The sequence below is a fragment of the Scleropages formosus genome, chromosome 13, assembly GCF_900964775.1.
Source record: "Scleropages formosus chromosome 13, fSclFor1.1, whole genome shotgun sequence".
In the NCBI taxonomy this organism is placed as follows: Eukaryota; Metazoa; Chordata; class Actinopteri; order Osteoglossiformes; family Osteoglossidae; genus Scleropages; species Scleropages formosus.
This window is the reverse complement of record NC_041818.1, coordinates 16,152,030-16,170,279: the sequence shown is the minus strand read 5'-3', so window position 1 is coordinate 16,170,279 and position 18,250 is coordinate 16,152,030.

Sequence of the window (18,250 nt, the reverse complement as noted above, 5' to 3'; positions counted from 1 at the left end):
ATAATTTCACCCATTTCTATAGTTGAATGCTTTAACATTACAATTCTGAGTGTTTTGTTCAAGGAAGCTATACATTATGGTCTCTTCGGAGATTCACAGCAACGACATTCACTGCTCTTTGCCCTACACGACCTCTCATGCCATAAATTTTATGTTAGTTAATAACACAAACAAAAGAATGAAGGACAAGAAATAAGACAGATAAGGTAGTTCAGGGAGGAAAAATTGCCTAAGGCTATATAGCTACTGAAACCCCCTGGACAGATTTACATTGCACACCTGGGGAAAAGCATTAATATTCTGAAAGCTTTGTATGTCTGCTGGTGTTTTGGATGGCCCCAACTGGTAATGAGGTGATCTTCGGCAGGTCAGACAGTGCAAAATGTGAGGACTTGCAGGTCTAACCTTGCAAAGTCAAAAGAGGACAACAAATTCAACAAATGTTACTATGAATTGCCAAAGGTTAGGCAATATAAAGCTGCACCCACAGGAATACAAACAGCAGTGGGGAAAGCATGAATAGCACCTTCATTATTCTTGAGAAAATTATTGGACTTTAAGTCCAGACTTGATCAACAATCTTTAACAATCTGGTGTGATATGTCATTCTGTAAAACAGGGAACATGTTAAGAAGGTCTGCATTACTAAGGGTTGACCAATATTTTATATTCTTGGAATCATAAGAAACTCCACTTCTTCTGATCAAAGAATTTGTTGTGTTTTGTACATATTTATGACTTCTGATAAATAATTTAGGGCTGAATCCTTCAGAGTATTATATCTAAGAACGTTTTTCTAATAGCACAGCATAAATTCCCAGCTATTTCTAAAATGGTAAAATATGAAACTTAACCATATTTTTCTTTCAAGCAAAAGGACATCTGCATTTCCAGAGTTCTGAAGATTGTTTTTCATCTGTCCATTTTATAATTTTAAGAAAGCATATCTCCAAAGCAACCAAAAGCTCAGTGAAGTTTGGTTGTATCAGTAAAAACATTTGTGTGTCATTAACATATTAATTCATATTAACTTGATCCCTGTATTTGAGTATCTGTTGCAGTAAATCAATAGAGAACAGTATTGGTCTCAGCACTGGATCCAGTGGAACTCCATATTTAACTACAGACGGAGGTAACAGAACAATGATCAGAAGTCTGCACATACCGAAATAGATACAGTTATTCAGGACATTGGTTGAAAATTCAGGTGAATTTTAAAACAGGATATTTTTTTAAGTAAGTGTGGTGAATTTAATGTTTTATTCCTTACACTTGTAGGGTTTCTTTGTGTATTGTACAGCCCTGCAATGAAATCCGTAAGTATGGTACAACACTTTTGTAGGCATAGAGCAATCAAAGAATTTCTCTTAGTTAAAGTATACCAGATCCTTTCTCAAAGCCACTAAAAACCCATATAAGGAAAAAAAAACAGCCACATAACAAAATGAACTATATACAAATAAAACAAAGCTGTATTGTATGTGGGGCGTGTTGATGTGTGGAGGCGCAGTGGGTTTGGCCTGTGCCTGCTCTCTGGTGGGTCTGGAGTTTGAGTCCAGCTTGGGGTGCCTTGCAACGGACTGGCATCCTGTCCTGGGTGTGTCCCCTCCCCCTCCAGCCTTATGCCCTGTGTTGCCGGGTTAGGATCCGGCTTGCCTCGGGACAAGCAGTTTCAGTCAATGTGTGTGTATTGTATGTACTATAGATTAAGTCTCTCGTGGATGATGCCACTGTTAATGATTGCATTGGAATCATTAATTCAAATCTGAAACAGTTATAATTAGGCAGTTTTGTAAACATTGCACACTGCATACAATCCACATACGACACCTGAAAGAAGATGGGTGAGTTCTTCACAAAGACTCTGTAATGTATACTTTACTGTATATTAACAACATAATTTTTAAAATACACATGTATAAAAATATCCTAATGAAAATGTTTATGTGGTTTATTTGGATTTCACAAGTTTATGTAGCTATACTCTAATAGTATTTTTGCTTGATACAATTATCCTTTTAATGGGAACGAGTGAGAAAAAAGGCTTGATTACAGTGCAATATGACTATGAACTGCATGGATTTCATTTTGAACTGTTTGATGCTTTTTTGGTTCATACTGGTTTGTTTTCAGTGTTCTAAATATTTTTTACTAACCCTGACCTGTGGGATATGTCTACACAATAATGAAAATTTAGCCGGTTAAGCCCAAACATAGTGTCCAATATATATTTATATGAGAGTTGAAGATCCGTAGTATAATTACCACATCAAAAAGCTTCCATGTAAATAGATACCTTTCTGTAGAAATATTCACTAGTATGCTATAGACAATGCATTTCTTTTTGAGCTTGAGTTTTCCGCTCATGGATTGAAATTGTTTTACTGAGATGCATATATGAAAAAATAATATAAATAAATACAAAATAAAGTGTAAAGAAAACTGTAAATGAATCCCCCAAAGTACAAGGACTATTAATAATTAATTTTATCATTGAAGTTCATAATAAATATATTTATTTACAGGTTACTTATTTTCTATGAGCAGAACACCAGGATAGTAAGTAGTTGGTAGGAAATCATAACTGTCATACCAGTCTTCCGATTGCACTGCTAGTATGTCTCCATGGAAACATACAAATGGTCAAAGTTCATCCAAAGTTGTTTCAAGATTTATGAAACAGAAAATTTTTTTAGAAACTGATGCTAAATAAACAAAGATGTTTGAAGAATTTAGTGTTTTATTTTTTCATCATTAATACTGAGGCAATTCTGTCATTTTTAAATAATTTCACCAATGCAACTGTCAAAAAGTCAACATTAACAGTAGACAACATGAGGAAACTGAGTCTGTTATTACTCCAGAACCACACAAAAATTAATAGGCAGTCCTCTGATAAATATAAAAAGGGAATCAGCCCAGATAACCAAGGGATCTGGCCCACATCAAGCCAAGAGCTGACACATTTTGCAGTATTTCAACCCTTGTATTCATTTTAAATAACATAAGTGAAATGAGCAATAAGAGGATAAATAATAAAATATATACACACACACACACACACACACACACACACACACACACACACACACACACACACACACACACACACACACAAACACACAAACACACACTTTCAGAACCGCTTGTCCTATACGGGGTCACGGGGAACCGGAGCCTAACCGGCAACTCAGGGCGTAAGGCCGGAGGGGGAGGGGACACACCCAGGACAGGATGCCAGTCCATCGCAAGGCACCCCAAGCAGGACTCGAACCCCAGACACACCGGAGAGCAGGACTGTGGTCCAACCCACTGCGCCACCGCACCCCCTATAATAATAAAATAAATTTTAAAAATTAAAATATATGTTGAGGAATCCAGGAATGGTTGTATAGACAACTGGTAGCTAGTCAAAGTACTTTAAATTGAGTCACTTTTTCATGGTTTCCTTTCCTTCTAACTTTAATTCACTTAATGATATATAATTGTCTGCTGCTGTCTCAGTATACATTGGTGAAATTCAATATTGCCATATTTACTGCGCATTTTATGAGGCCATAAATTGCTTAACACAGTAGAAATGTAGAAATGAAAAAAAAAATCCAATAAAATTACAGAATGCACAGCACACACTCCAGTAATAAGAACAAAAAAGTTGTATGACCTCTTTCATTACTTATTAGCACATTTGTACACCTGGCTGATGTCTGCTCAGCAAAGCTTCTGTGCAACCAGAAATCACGTCCAAAATCATGCTCAGCTGTTGATATCATTCATATAAGAGAGAAGCTTTTTTACAACAATGTGTAGTACATAACACAACAGCATACTTTGGCTCCTAGTGCAGGTGACATTTCCATTACCATGGTTATGAAGCCAGAATCCCTGCAGCCATTGCAGAAGTGACATCAGCAGAAACTCCCACACACAACTCCCAATTAGGCCTGCCCGAAATATAACAGTCCAGAGCACTGAACATTCTTCCCTTGGTCTGTTTGTAGGCAGTAAAACCCTCCTTGATAAATTTTCATACACGTCATCTGGAAGAAAGTAGCGCACACGCAGTGTGACACCCTTTCCTTGAATACAGTATTTATCCACATTGATCAAAGGTCACAGAACCCCTCCGCTCCTCTCTGAAACCGCTACCCTCTGTATTTCTCCACCCTAGAGACAAAAATCTTTATAATTGGAAACAGAAAAAAACAGATAGCTCAAAGCAGGTCTATTTCACACACACACATTTTCAGAACCGCTTGTCCCAGGGAACCGGAGCCTACCCGGCAACACAGGGTGTAAGGCCGGAGGGGGAAGGGGACACACCCAGGATGGGACGCCAGTCCGCCGCAAGGCACCCCAAGCAGGACTCGAACCCCAGACCCACTGGAGAGCAGGACTGTGGTCCAACCCACTGTGCCACTGCACCCCCTCTCCAGGTCTATTTCATTTTGGTTTATTTAACTTTAGAAGCATAGTGAGACTCAGGGAAACAGGGTAACCATATGTCGCGCCTGTTATGCCTGTTATAGCCAAAGCAAGAAAAAAGTAATTTCATGTTATTTCGGTTATTATATTTACCTCAAAAATGACTGAATGTTATAGGTTGAGAGCCTTAATTACCTACAAAGGCTATAGGACCTTAATTCTTTCAATGGTTAATGGAGTTGGGTTTTTTTTTTTTCAATTCCTGAACTTAAACATCTCAGTATTTGTAAATATAGGAGTATTTTTCATTTTTTGTTTATTAATGCATATTCAGTACAATCCCTCGAGGACTAACTCAAAGGAAAGGAAAGGAAAGTATACTACTTCCATGACTATATGCTGGGTGTGGTTGTTAGTTGCAGAGTTCCCAGGCTCAGTCACAGCATCATGCTTTACATATATGGATGAGGAGGGCATGTTACGCTGCTGATGGTGGTTTCGTACCTCTGTCGCATGCAAATATCAGTGTTGTGAAAAGGAAGAGAACAATAGACCACGACAGTGTGGCAACTAGTTTAATCTAATTAAACACTTACACTTACACAATATTGTTAACTGCCAGGGTTACAGTGGGCTGGGGCCTATCCCGGAAGCACAGGATGCAAGGCCAATCAAGGTAAACCCTGGATGCTACAACAGTCTGTCTGAGCCAGCAAATGCATCTACAAATTACTGATAAGTTCCATGTTACTGATATTAACAAGGACATTTATAAATTGTTGTGATTAAATAATTGAAATTGTAATGAGAAAGTTTTGGATTTAGATTTTCTTAGCATTGCTGTACAGTCTATGGCGTTCCATATTAGTGTTTCACGGTGCAGTAATATATATGGATTTCCCAAATTTCTATCTGATTTTTTATCAGCATTGCTGAGTTTTAAATATGCACAGGAAATTAAAATACAAACAGTCACCCGACTAGCCGGAGATAATTGAATTAGGCACTTGCTGAATAAAATGTGACGCATAGTGTGCACGGAGCAGGGCTTCATAATGTTGTCAGAAAGCCCAAGACAACAGTTGACAGAAGCAGCCAACAGTGAAAACAGTGAGAAGAAAACAATGAGAATGGTAGTGCAGGCTGCCACAAAACAAATGACCTATTATCCATTTAAATGTTCTGATAATCCATTATCGCCAACGGTGGTCGACTTACTGTAATGCATTTCAGCAATATACACCCGACTGGAGAAAGTAATATATGACATTAATCAGAGGCTGTCTGGTGTAAATGCACAGCATCAGGTTTCTCTGTTCAGGCTGTGCATCAGGACCACGCAGGGCTGCACTTACAGACAGACGCTATTAGCAGGAAGTGAGGGACTTAATGCAAACAAACTTTTTAAACTTCCGCAGCACCATTACGGCATGGTCTGTTGCCATGGTTCTAGTAAAAGCTGTGAGGCTTTCCCCAAGCTATACGATAACAATAACAATAACAGTAAGAAAGTGAGCGGTCAATGTGGCACCACTTTGCCATTTATGTTACAGGCTGTGGGTTTGAATCTGAGTCTAGAGGGCCTTCCTGTGGGTTTCCGCACTTTTCAAAGCCTTCAGGTGAACTGATGGCTCTCAGATGCCCCAAATTTCTTCATGGTGAGCCTGTACTGTGTTGAGCTTCCCTGCCTTACCCTGGTTGGAGGGAACATCCTATGCTTTTTAAGCTGCAGTAAAAATATCAATATGATACCATATGATTCCAAAGACATGCTGTTCAAGTTCACCCATAGTGTGTAAGTGACAGAGAGAGTGTGTTCCACTGATGTATGAGTGACCCATTGCAAGTAGTGTAATTAGCAGTGTAAATTACCTTGGTAAATAAGGTGTGTGGGCTGATAACACTACATAGAGTTCATTGGAAGTTGCTTTGGAGAAAAGCATCTGCTAAATAAATAAATGTACTGTATGTATGTAAATAAATTTGCACTGCAAGCTATTTACTTTGTATACGTTTATGCAGTTGGTTAATTTTTACTGCAGTAGTTCAGGGAAAATTTCTTGATAAGGGGTATTTCAGCATCAGCAGGGATTTGAACCCAGCTCCCTCAATTGCAATGCTACAGCTCTAACAAGTACTCCACCTGCTGTTTCCACAGTGTATGAATTACAGTTTTCTGCCAGCTAAATTCTGCCACTCTTGTTTCATGCAAATGCCGCACAAATAACACTTAGCAGACTAGCAGACCTATCAACTCTGTTAAAAATAATTTTTATGATTTCAGCCAAAACTTGTGGAACCCCACCTTTGCTATTTCCAACTGAACTGCTTTATAAGCCAGGTCTGTGCACCATTCTCCACTGTAGCGAGAGAATCATTTCTGATGTACAGACAGTGACTTGTTTAAGACATAACAGTTTGGGGGGAAAAAGCCACTTTAGCAGTGGTGGTGTGAAGCGTCACAGAGCGGCACACTGCAAGATCTCCCTCTACTGCAGAGCGACTGCCACAGCAAGAGGGGCTCTAGCCTACAGGGGAACCTGCTTTTCAAGCTCACGTTCAGCTCTTTCTAGGAGTTAAAGCAGCAAACGCACCCATTATACCACATCAGCACCAATAATGCAGCTGTAAAAGTTGACTGGGGCATGTTTTACTTCTGCGCTGCCCTTTTCTCAAACACGATGGCAACTGCCTGATTGCATGGATTTGCAGAGCGTCAGTCAGGGGGAATGATGACATTTGCATGCCTTTTAAGCTGTCTATGATAAGAGTTGACGGCACCTGACTGTAATGTATGAATCAATGGGCGACGACCTCTCTCAAAGTCACCCATCTATATTCACAGAACGTTTGTGGTGTTACGCGCACAAAGGACAAACGAACCAAATTCGATTTCTGCCTCGTGATAAAGGTTTAGAGATTCGAGCTGCACCCCGCCTACAGCTGCCACTGACACAATGGGTGGCTGGATCCATGGGACAGATAAGACAATACAAATCTACAAAGCTCTTTCAGAATTTGTTGGGATAAACCGACAACTAGAGGAAATTTTATTGTTCAAAGAGCACAGGATTCTGCAAAATTGGGGCAGCTGGTAGTGTAGTGGTTAGAGCTACTGCCTTTAGACCCAAAGGTCACAGGTTTAATCCCTACCTCTGGCTGTAGTACCATTGCGCAAGGTACTTACCCTGAAATTGTTCCAGTAAAATTACCCAGCTCCATAAATGATTAAAAGCATATAATAATTGTGACCTTAACATCATAAGTTGCTTTGGAGAAAAGCATGAGCTAACTGTAAATGCAAAAGCCAGTAGAATGTGTACATTTGTAACACATTTTATTAATCAGCTTCAGGGTCACATTTGGTAAAGGCTAGTATAGCAGTGTAGCCTTTTGTAATAAATACAAAGTTGGTGGGTATTTTCATTACATGCAGCAATGAGGTCAAATTTATTTCAAGCAACCAAACCCAACTGACTCTCAAAGCTAATACTTAATAACTCTTTCCAGGAAGGATGTTTTTTGTTGTCCAAAATTAATACAAGTAGAACGTGCCATGTAAATATACATTTATTTCCATACTGTGAGATGAGGCTGCTGAGGGCGTATATAGAACTGCTGATCATGGAAATGGACAGGGCATCTCAGCACAGCTATAACTCGGGTGATTCATTCGAAATGCTCAGGCTTTTAACAGTGTGTCAGTTGTAACAGGATGTGTTACATTTCTCAGGTCTATGTTTGACCCTCATTTGAGAAGAATTAGTAGCAGATGGTAGCAATTTTACACATGTATCGTCAACATCTAATTGAGATGGAAAATAAACAGAAGGTATGTTGGAGGATGTAAAAGACACTTCTTCATGCCAGTTTCTTAAACTTTCCATGACAGTTAATGTCAGAACATGCTTTAATTTTTATCTTTGAGATCATTTTCTTGAAAGGCATTTTGCCGAGAGCGTATGAGTCCGATGCTGTTTAGGAGTAACATTTTGTGGGAGATGTTGGACTCTTTCTCCAGTGCAGTACACAGCATAGTGACCCAGGGGATGGGCTGCAGTCTGTTGCATGCCGGGGTTCTGAAGTGCAGGTTTTTCTGTCTAACGTGTGACTTTGACACAGCTGGCTCTTGCCTGGATAATGAGAGCGATGAGGATCAGAGGCCCAGCTGTGCTGTCAGTGCAGGAGATGGCGAAGGGAAGGGAGAGTGAAAGACAGAGAAGTCAACGATCCACAGCTGGCTGTTTTACATGTCGAAGTTTGGGTTTGTAATACAAGACAGTTCAGCATCAGTCCGCTTCTAAAGTGCAGCTGTGGAAGTCCTTTAGTTTTCTTTTTTTAACCGTCTCAGGGTGAAATTAATACCGGCAGCAGGAAAAAAAATGACTAGCTCGTACTAATTTGCAACATCTGCTTGGAAAGGGTTAAATGTGTGTGTCTATGTATATATGTTTATATATATGTTTGTGTGTCTGTGATTTTGTTATCCTCTATGTTGTGTCATTCCAGCCTTATTATAGTGGTGTTAAGAATCTGTCATTGTCAGTGAAGCGATCATGTTGTTGCCATGTATCTGCTGTACCTTTGAGGACAACCACGTCTGTGAGATATGAAATTAATTTTTTTCTGAAAGCATTTGCTCAGTGTCCAGATAACAGTTCAGCTGATATTCGATAAGCTTAAATTAGAGAAGGGTAAATCTATTTTGAAGTAAAAAAACGCAGGCTGCTTTTCCTCAGATGTAACTTTCTCCAGAGGATGCATGTTTGGCCTTCAGACCTCAAAGTATACGTGTGCACACAAGACCTAGGACTGGTTTTCCCTCTGAGCAGATGTCTCCTTCAGACAGATGTGTGAGGCGGGGCGCTGCCTTTTTGATTTAGCGACTCGCACTGACAGCGGCGAGTCCAGGCACACCCCCCGCGGGGCTTGAGCAGGTCTGCCAAACACGAGCTTGAGGAGGGCTTCAGAAGCACCGGAAACAGCACTTACTTGAACCTCCGGAGCTCAGAAATCTGGAGCAGCAGCAACACAAAATACTTCAAAGTAAACCCTTGACTATTATGGCTTCAGCATCAGTCTTGTCTGTGTTGACACTTACAGGGTATCAGTTCTTACTCACTGTTGTCTCTTTATATTATAACTGTGCCCACCTTTAGAATATTATTGCATGGTATTAATAGTGATCTTAAATGCTTAAACAGTCTTTTCCACACTGACACATCAATTGTTAATTTACTATGAACATTTTAATGACACTGGATGTTCTGCATTACGTAAGATCAACACATTTCTTCTCGGCACTTAAATTATATTCATGACCTGGGAGAGGCTTCATATTTCTAAATTAGGATTCGGCATGAGAAACAGGAATTGAACTACGGCAGAAGAACACTGCGATGTAAAAATGGAGTATAGAAAAATGATGTTATGTAACTTAAATTACATAAACCTTGCCTGCACAATGTGTAGGTGTTGTTTGTAAAACAAAAGGCCTAACTTTTCGACGCAGAAATATATTTGATAATTAAGAGCGAGAATGGGGGAGAAGAAAGGCGACGCAAATACGAAAGAGCAGGAGCGCGGATCTGGGACGAGTCAGTTTCTACTTTAATCACAGAGTCGCCAAGCTGCAGCTCGGCAGAGATGTGTCACATTCCTCCTAGAGGATTCAGGCCTCCAACATGAATAGTAGATACGGTAGGAGGAGGTAGGAGCAAGCCTTTCTTTCCCTCTTGTGCGACAACAAGCGCCCTGTAGATCTCAGAACTTGGCCTGACGTAGTCAAGCTGTGCATGAACACGGTAACATAGAGAGGTAGAGTATTACAGAGCAATATGCTCAGGTAATAGTACAGTCAGTTTTGAAAAACTAGTCAAGTAAAAGTGACTGCCTGAAAATTTACTTATAAGTAAAATCTATTGAAATAATCAAACCCTTTACCCTTTTCAATGATCAGAACCAGTACCAATGGCAGCAGCTTAAATATAGTATTTCAAGTCATGGAAAAATATATCAACATATGTTTTCAATAAATTAAATCTGTTTTAATATTTATCTGCTTTAATATTATATCTGTTTCTAATATTATATGTTTAATATATAATATCTGTTTAAATCTGTTTTAATATTTAATACATTAAATTAAATATGTTTTAACATAATAATATAATATTGTTTAATTTTATCATAATGTTATGGGCAGCATGGTGGCACAGCACTGCTATCTCACAATACCTGGGTGGTGCGAGAGAGTGTGGGTTCAATCCACGCTCAGCCTGTATGGAGTTTGCATGTTGTCTGTGTGGGTTTCCTCCGGGTGCTCTGGTTTCCTCCCACAGTGCAAAGACATGCTGTTTAGATTCCCCCATAGTGTGTGAGTGACAGAGAGAGTGTGTTTCACTGATGTATGGATGAGTGACCCAGTGTGTATCTAGCAGTGTAAGTCACCTTGGTGAATAAGGTGTGTGGGCTGATAACACTACATAGAGTTCACTGGAAGTCGATTTGGAGAAAAGCATCTGCTAAATAAACACACACACGCACATAGTCTGAAACCACTTGTCCCAAGCAGGTTTGCGGTAAACCAGAGCCTAACACGCAATGCAGGGCACAAGGCTAGAGGGGACACACCAAGGACAGGATGTCAGTCCGTTACAGGGAATCCCAAGCGGGACTCAAACCCCAGACCAACCTCAGAGCTGTGCCACCGCATCCTCTTGCTAAATAAGTAAATCTTAATAATCAGTTAGACTCATAAAATAAAAGCAAAACAAATAAAAGACCATATTCTGCTGTGTATTATTACTCACTGACTTGCTAGTGGTAACTGCTTGTTCAGGGCAGCAGTCCATAGCCTTTAATTTAGCAGATGCTTTTCTCCAAAGCGACTTACATCTTGTAGAAAATACAAAGTGTGCATTACATTAGCAGAAAGAGAGACTTAGATGCAGATGCATGATTATTAAGTTATTTTGTATTTCTTTCCACCATATAAGCCAATGCTCATCACATGAGTAGCTGCATAAAGCTTTATCCTAGTATTGACGATTTCTAATGGCCTTACTGGTAATATTTTTTTTAAATATACTATATATATATATACACACACACACATTTTCAGAACCGCTTGTCCCATACGGGGTCACGGGGAACCGGAGCCTAACCCGGCAACACAGGGCGCAAGGCTGGAGGGGGAGGGGACACACCCAGGACGGGACGCCAGTCCGTTGCAAGGCACCCCAAGCGGGACTCGAACCCCAGACCCACCGGAGAGTAGGACTGCGGTCCAACCCACTGCGCCACTGCGCCACCGCCCCATATATATATATATATATATATATATATATATATATATATATATATATATATATATATATATATATATATATATATATATATATATATATATATAAAAACATTTAAGTGAAATTACAGGAGTAGCTGCTTGAAGGTTGATCCATTGTTTAGCAGGCATGATCTCAAAGTTACAGTGCATGAACATTACAGGAACTTAAGAGATGATGGGCAAAGTGAGTCCTCGTTGCTGAGTGCTCCTGAGTGCTCGTCGCTATTTGAATTTCAGAAGTATTTTAATAAGCTCGGAAAGTTAAATAATTTGGCTTGTAAAGTGATATTTTCAAATGGGAAATTCATATCAATTTCACACTTTCACATAATTCATACTTCACATTTTTTTCTAATTAATGTTGGTGTTTGCTTTGATGTGGTAGCTGTAGTATACAGAGCTGTTGCCAAGCAGTCTGAAGGTTCCCTGTTTAAATAACACTTCTGCCATAGTCCCCTTAACAAAAATATTTACCCCATATTAATACACTATAAACAATAATGTAACGACTCGCGTTACCGAGAGTTTGTCGGGAAACGGGCCTACTGTAAATAGCTGTATTGTGGGTCGAATGGAGTTAAATGTTCAGCCGTTGAGGGGGCTTACGGGAATATAAGGGGGTGATTGTGTTTGCCAGCAAGAAAGAGAAAAGCATGAGGGGCGCTAAGCAGGCTGGGAAGGCTGGCTTGAGGTGCAGGTCCTTGAGGAAAAAAGGGTCTTCGGATCATCATTTCCCTGTGTGCCGGTGTTCTAATATAACATTCGTTATGAACGCTGCCTGTGTGTCCTTTTTTGCCCCATTCGAACCCAGAGCGCTGCGCACCACAATATGCTTACAAATGTGTAAATCATTCTAAAGTCACCTTGAGAAAAAATAGCAGCTAAATAAAGACCAATAACCAACCAAACATTGTGTTCAGAGTTCCAAGATCACTGTTTCCAGACTTAATTTTTGTGTATTTGTACAGCACAGGGATCAATAGGGTAAAATGAAGTAGAATGGAAAATCACAATTCCAGCACTCAAAATACAAAGTCTAAACAAATTTTTCTTCTGCGGTGACCTGACTTTCCCTTACTTAAATAGACAGTTCCCAGATAATATAAGGAGAATGTCTTTCAAGGATAAGAGGTGCATGGTGGTGCAGTGGCGCAGTGGGTTGGACTGGGTCCTGCTCTGTGGGGGGTCTGGGGTTCAAGTCCCGCTTGGGGTGCCTTGTGATGGGCTGGCATCCTGTCCTGGGTGTGTCCCCTCCAGCCTTATGCCCTGTGTTGCTGGGTTAGGCTCTGGCTCCCTGTGACTCTGAATGGGACAAGTGGTTCAGAAACTGTGTGTGTGTTTCACTGATGATAAGCTGCTTGTTGGTATACCTGCCCAGGTGTTAAGCCTTCAAGAAGAATAACAGCATATTGCACAGCCAACCAGCCCTAATTCTGTGCTTTTAAAAAAATACATTCAGCATATTGCTTGGAAAAACATTGCTCACTGTCACTTTGAAAAAGACAAAGGAGAACCCCAAGATATATGAAGTAATCAACCCTCTGCTGGCTTCTAATATTAATGGTAGTATAGAAATAAGACATACACAATATAAAATCCACTAAGAGTATTAATAAACAACCTCAACTTGAAATAATTTCCTCACGCACAGCACATTGGATTTATACCGCCTGTCTCATTTTGAACATTTATGTTTTGCAGACGTTTGAGCATCTGAATGTTTACTAGGTTCCTCTGTATTAATACAGCAGTGATACAGTATGATAATGCTAGTTGTATGTCTTTAGCTAAAGTACCATATGTAGCTGAATAAAAGGAAATATTTTTAAAGATGTTGAGCGCAGACATAGGTGTGCTATGAATTTCCCAGTGCCTATTCACACTAGATATTGTGCTTTTCTAAATAGTCTTCCATTCGGTTTTCATTATATCCATGCCGGGAGAAATCCGGAGGGAGAAAATATCTCTGACCCTGTAGAAGTCAGCTGACCCCACCGCCTTCAATAAAGTTACATCACAGCTTCAACACACACACACACACACACACACACACACACAGACCTTGGTCAGTGCTTGCATACTGATTTGTGCTAACTAACAGCAAGTGGGTGTTAAGTTGTATATTTGCATTATATTGAGCACATTTGCATTTTCCCATGAAAGCAATCTATGGACCACCGCAGTAGCATTGTGGAGGCAAGTTCACAGAACCGTGTTCAAATGAGAATTGTGTGCCAGTGATGTGAAAAGGTAGGCTTACTATGCTAGCAATAATCAAGGATTTTTCAAAGTTATGCCCCTTGATTCCTCTCAGGGATTTGCCTGCCGCTTGGAGACAGCAGAAACCATTTCCCAGCAGGTCTCCAGGTTCTACAGCCTGCCTTAAGACATTGCGTCTGACTGGACTCCTCAATTCACATCAAGGCTGTGCGAGGCTTCTTACTACTGTGTAGAGTGCCAGTTTGACATCTAGTTACCATCACCAATATAATGGACAAGTAGAAAAGCTTAGCTATGAGACTTACTTCATGCTTACTTCAATCAGAATAAAGAAGATAAGAGTAGGTAGTAGGTGGCGGTTGGCAGTAGGTAGAGCTGTTTCCTTTGGACCCAAAATCTCACCTCCGGCTGTAGTACCCTTGAGGAAAGGTACTTACCCAAAAATTGATTCAGTAAAAAAATGGATCTATAAAAGGGTAAAAAGATTAACAATGTAAGTCGCTTTGGAGAAAAACATCAGCTAAATGGATAAATGTAAGAGTAAGTTCCTTCCTTTGGCAGAGTGTGCACTGGATTCACTTATTTGTTTTTCTAAACGTCTGAAAGCATCTTTAGGTCATAAGCCCCTCCATGTTCCCATGGACACCTGCATCCAGTGACATAATTGCAGCAGTGTTAAAGATGAGTGTAAAGGTTTGGTGGTCATCCGTTGTACATTTCCAGAGAGTCATCCGATAACAGGGGGTAGTCAGCTACTCTGCTCCATCCCTGATTGAAAGTCTTGTGCGACCTTGTGGAGTGGAGGAGTGGGAGTGGGAGGAGTAACAAACCTGGGTACACACTCATGACATCTTGGACCCCTACCTCATTTCACACTTTTCTAAGGCTCATCCAGATTGCTCTGTGCCTCATCCTTGGGAATACTTCTAGCTTGTTGACAATCCATGGCTGGAGCTACTCATAGGAGAGAGCAGTCATGAACTCTAGTGATAATACCTTAGGAGAACACCAGATGTCCCCCTTTCCAGAATTCAAGCAGGCCTCCGGCTCACCTGATCCACACCAGCTTATGAAGACTGTCTATGTAAGGAAGATGGTAAAGACTCTTTTGTAGAATTTGGACAGTATTTTGACTGTGTTCCTGTTGATCTGCTCTATTGCAGAAGTTTCTACTATCTTGATTTTGTGTCTCTTGACGGTAGAACATCTGAAGATTTGTTTTCATTTAAAGTGCTACAGCATTGTCACTGTAAATAAAGGAAAAGTCTGATTATAAAGGAATAAAGGAATAGTTTGTGTTATTGAAAAGACAAATAATTTCTTCTCTTCCTCTACATTTTGTTCACTGTGTTAACACACTTTGATTGAAAAGCTCATGGTTTCATAAAAGGAAAGCGACATATGAACACTTGTAACACTATAGTAAGGATACATATTCTGATGATTAGTCACAAGTTTGTCTAACTTCATCCTTCAGTAATTGAAATTTGTAATAATCAACATAAAGGCAAAAAGGTTCCAGTAAACTTAATTAGCTACATTTGGAACACTTTTAGAAGTTGTATAAGTGGGTCATGAGCTTGCGTTGATTAAGTCCCTGCCCTTTGTGCACACCGCCCATCACTACTACCCTTTAGATGGTTTAGTGAGGTCTTTCGATCAGCCACGGTGGGGTCAGCCACGGCCCTGGCGGAGCACCAAGAAGATGATTGAACTTGACTATTTATTCCTGGAGGGGGGTGTAGTGGCGCAGTGGGTTTGACCAGGTCCTGCTCTCTGGCAAGCCTGGGGTTCAAGTCCCGCCTGGGGTGCCCTGCAACAGAATGGTGTCCCATCCTGGGTGTGTCCCCATGCCCTGTGCTGCTAGGCTCCAATTTGCCACAATCCCACTTGAGACAAGCAGCCTCAGACAGCATGTGTCTCTTTACTCATTTAATGTACATACACATTCTTATGCATCTCAACAAAAAAAAAAAAAAACTTATTAGGAAGGTGACCAGGAATAATCAATATTCAGAAAGTTTTACGCCGCTAGTCATGTGACGAACATTGGTTCATATGATGGAAAGTAACAAACTAACTGTACTTAAGAATCACACGTCCGCATCTATGTCTCTTTCTCCTAATGTAATGCACACGCTGTATTTTCCATGAGATGTACATCGCTTCAGAGAAAAGCATCTGCTAAATGAATAAATGTAAATGTAAATGTATAGTTGTCTGAAGTCTATCTACTGAATATTTCAGACATTTCAAACTCAGAATTTCCCTGTCATTTCCTCCATGTATTTTACATAAACCTTCTGGACTATTCCTCTGTAACCCAGTTGCTGAGATATAAGGAAGAGACATTAAAGCACTAGAGAAGAGTAAAGATCAACTCAAAACATCACTATCATCATCATCATCCTCCACAAAAGTGCCTGCATGTGCAGGGCAACAGTGATGGTAAGTGTGAATTGCTGCGCACTTTATATCATCTACAAGCATATTGTCAGAAAGCATGCCATTAAATCAAACATGCCTCCACTGTTTAAATCATTATAAAATTCAGTTGTAAGATGATACACCCGCAGTTCTGCTCAGACTGTAAAATATACTGCATAGTGAGGCCTTTTCATAATTGCTGGAGTGAGGTAAAATTTTTAAACGAGGCCAAATGGAAGCCTTTTCTTTCCTGCAGAGGGTGCGTTGAAGGAAATCCATATGCAGTATTTCAGTAATTTTTACGTGTATTCCTACATTCGTAAAGTCTTGTTTAATGTTGAAATAGCAAACAGTTTGTGTGTGTTGACAGAACACAATAACTGAAGGGTGAGTCAAATCCAGAACAGCACAGAACCACAAAAATATTTAAATAAGGTCCGCACATTTTCTACAGCTAAAACTCTTAGGAAATAGCACAGCAAAGTTTGCTTTCTTGGTAATGTGAACAAACTTTATTATTTTACCACAATTATCACAGTGTACCTTTCTGCAGTACAATGCCACATCCTTGTAATCATATATTTAGCGCGTGGAATCTTTAACCTGCATTTAAAGGAAATGTATAATACAAATAGTCTTGGTTAGGGTTAGAGATCCCTATTCACCTGGACAGCAGTGGGGGACTAATGTAATATTAAATAAGAGACAAACTTAAAACCATATTCTTGTTAGTTTCAAGTAGCACAGAATACTTTCCTCCATTTATTGTACTGCAATAGACAAAATCTTCATAACTACACAAACTTACCTATACTTAGATTAATTAGGAATGACACAGTTCACTGGATGGAAGATATTTTCTCCAAAAGATAAAGCGCTCTACTTTGCATCACCATGTCATGCAACATATTTTCTGGTTTAATCAGGAATAACTAAAATGTTTCTGCAAAGATTTTTTGATTAACGTAACAGGTAACAAAACGTTATAAAAGGATGCATTATGTCTAAAAGTTTGGCTTTATACACTATTTAAACACAACGAGGAACAAAAAAATGTGGTTCATAGCTGTTTTTGCATAGCACAAAACAGTTCTACTTAAATTATACCTCTACTGTGCAAAATGCATAACAATATATTGATAACCAATTTTTATTATATATGAAAATGTATTTTTAGAGCATGATAGGAAATATCCATACAGTTTATTTAACCAGTAATACCTACACATTTCTGTAAATACACTATATATTTATATGGACTTCATTTCTACAGAGGGTAGTATCTACAACCACCTTGAAACAGATCGGTCCCTTTACTTATTTTGGGCACACACCAGATCCAAAGAGAAAAGACAAACTAATACAAACCCAGCATTAATCTTTCTGCCACTGTATATCAACTAGGAAATATTGTAAACAGTCATTACTGAGACCTTCAAATTAGGATTGCAGATTTCAGAAACTATGGCAGGTTTTAGCACAAAGCTACAACTGATGTTAACCCATATAAATGAAACTCTGCATGTTCGTATTTTCACAAAGCACCAGCTACCAATATTCATGTTAACTGAAATATCTTGATATGTAATGTATATCAATTTTTAAAGAAATATTTAAATTCCTTTTTCAAATTAGGAAAAATGTAACACAATAAACCACCAGTAATTCACAATAATTTGTTAAAAAAAACTTTCAATAATCTATGTCTATAGTCTCAGTCTGGGCTACCTGACTACAAAAATAAGTACAGTAGTTATCAGAAAAATAAAAGAAGACATCATTATGTGCAGCACACTATGCTAACCTATAAGGCTAGAGTGTTTTCCTTTT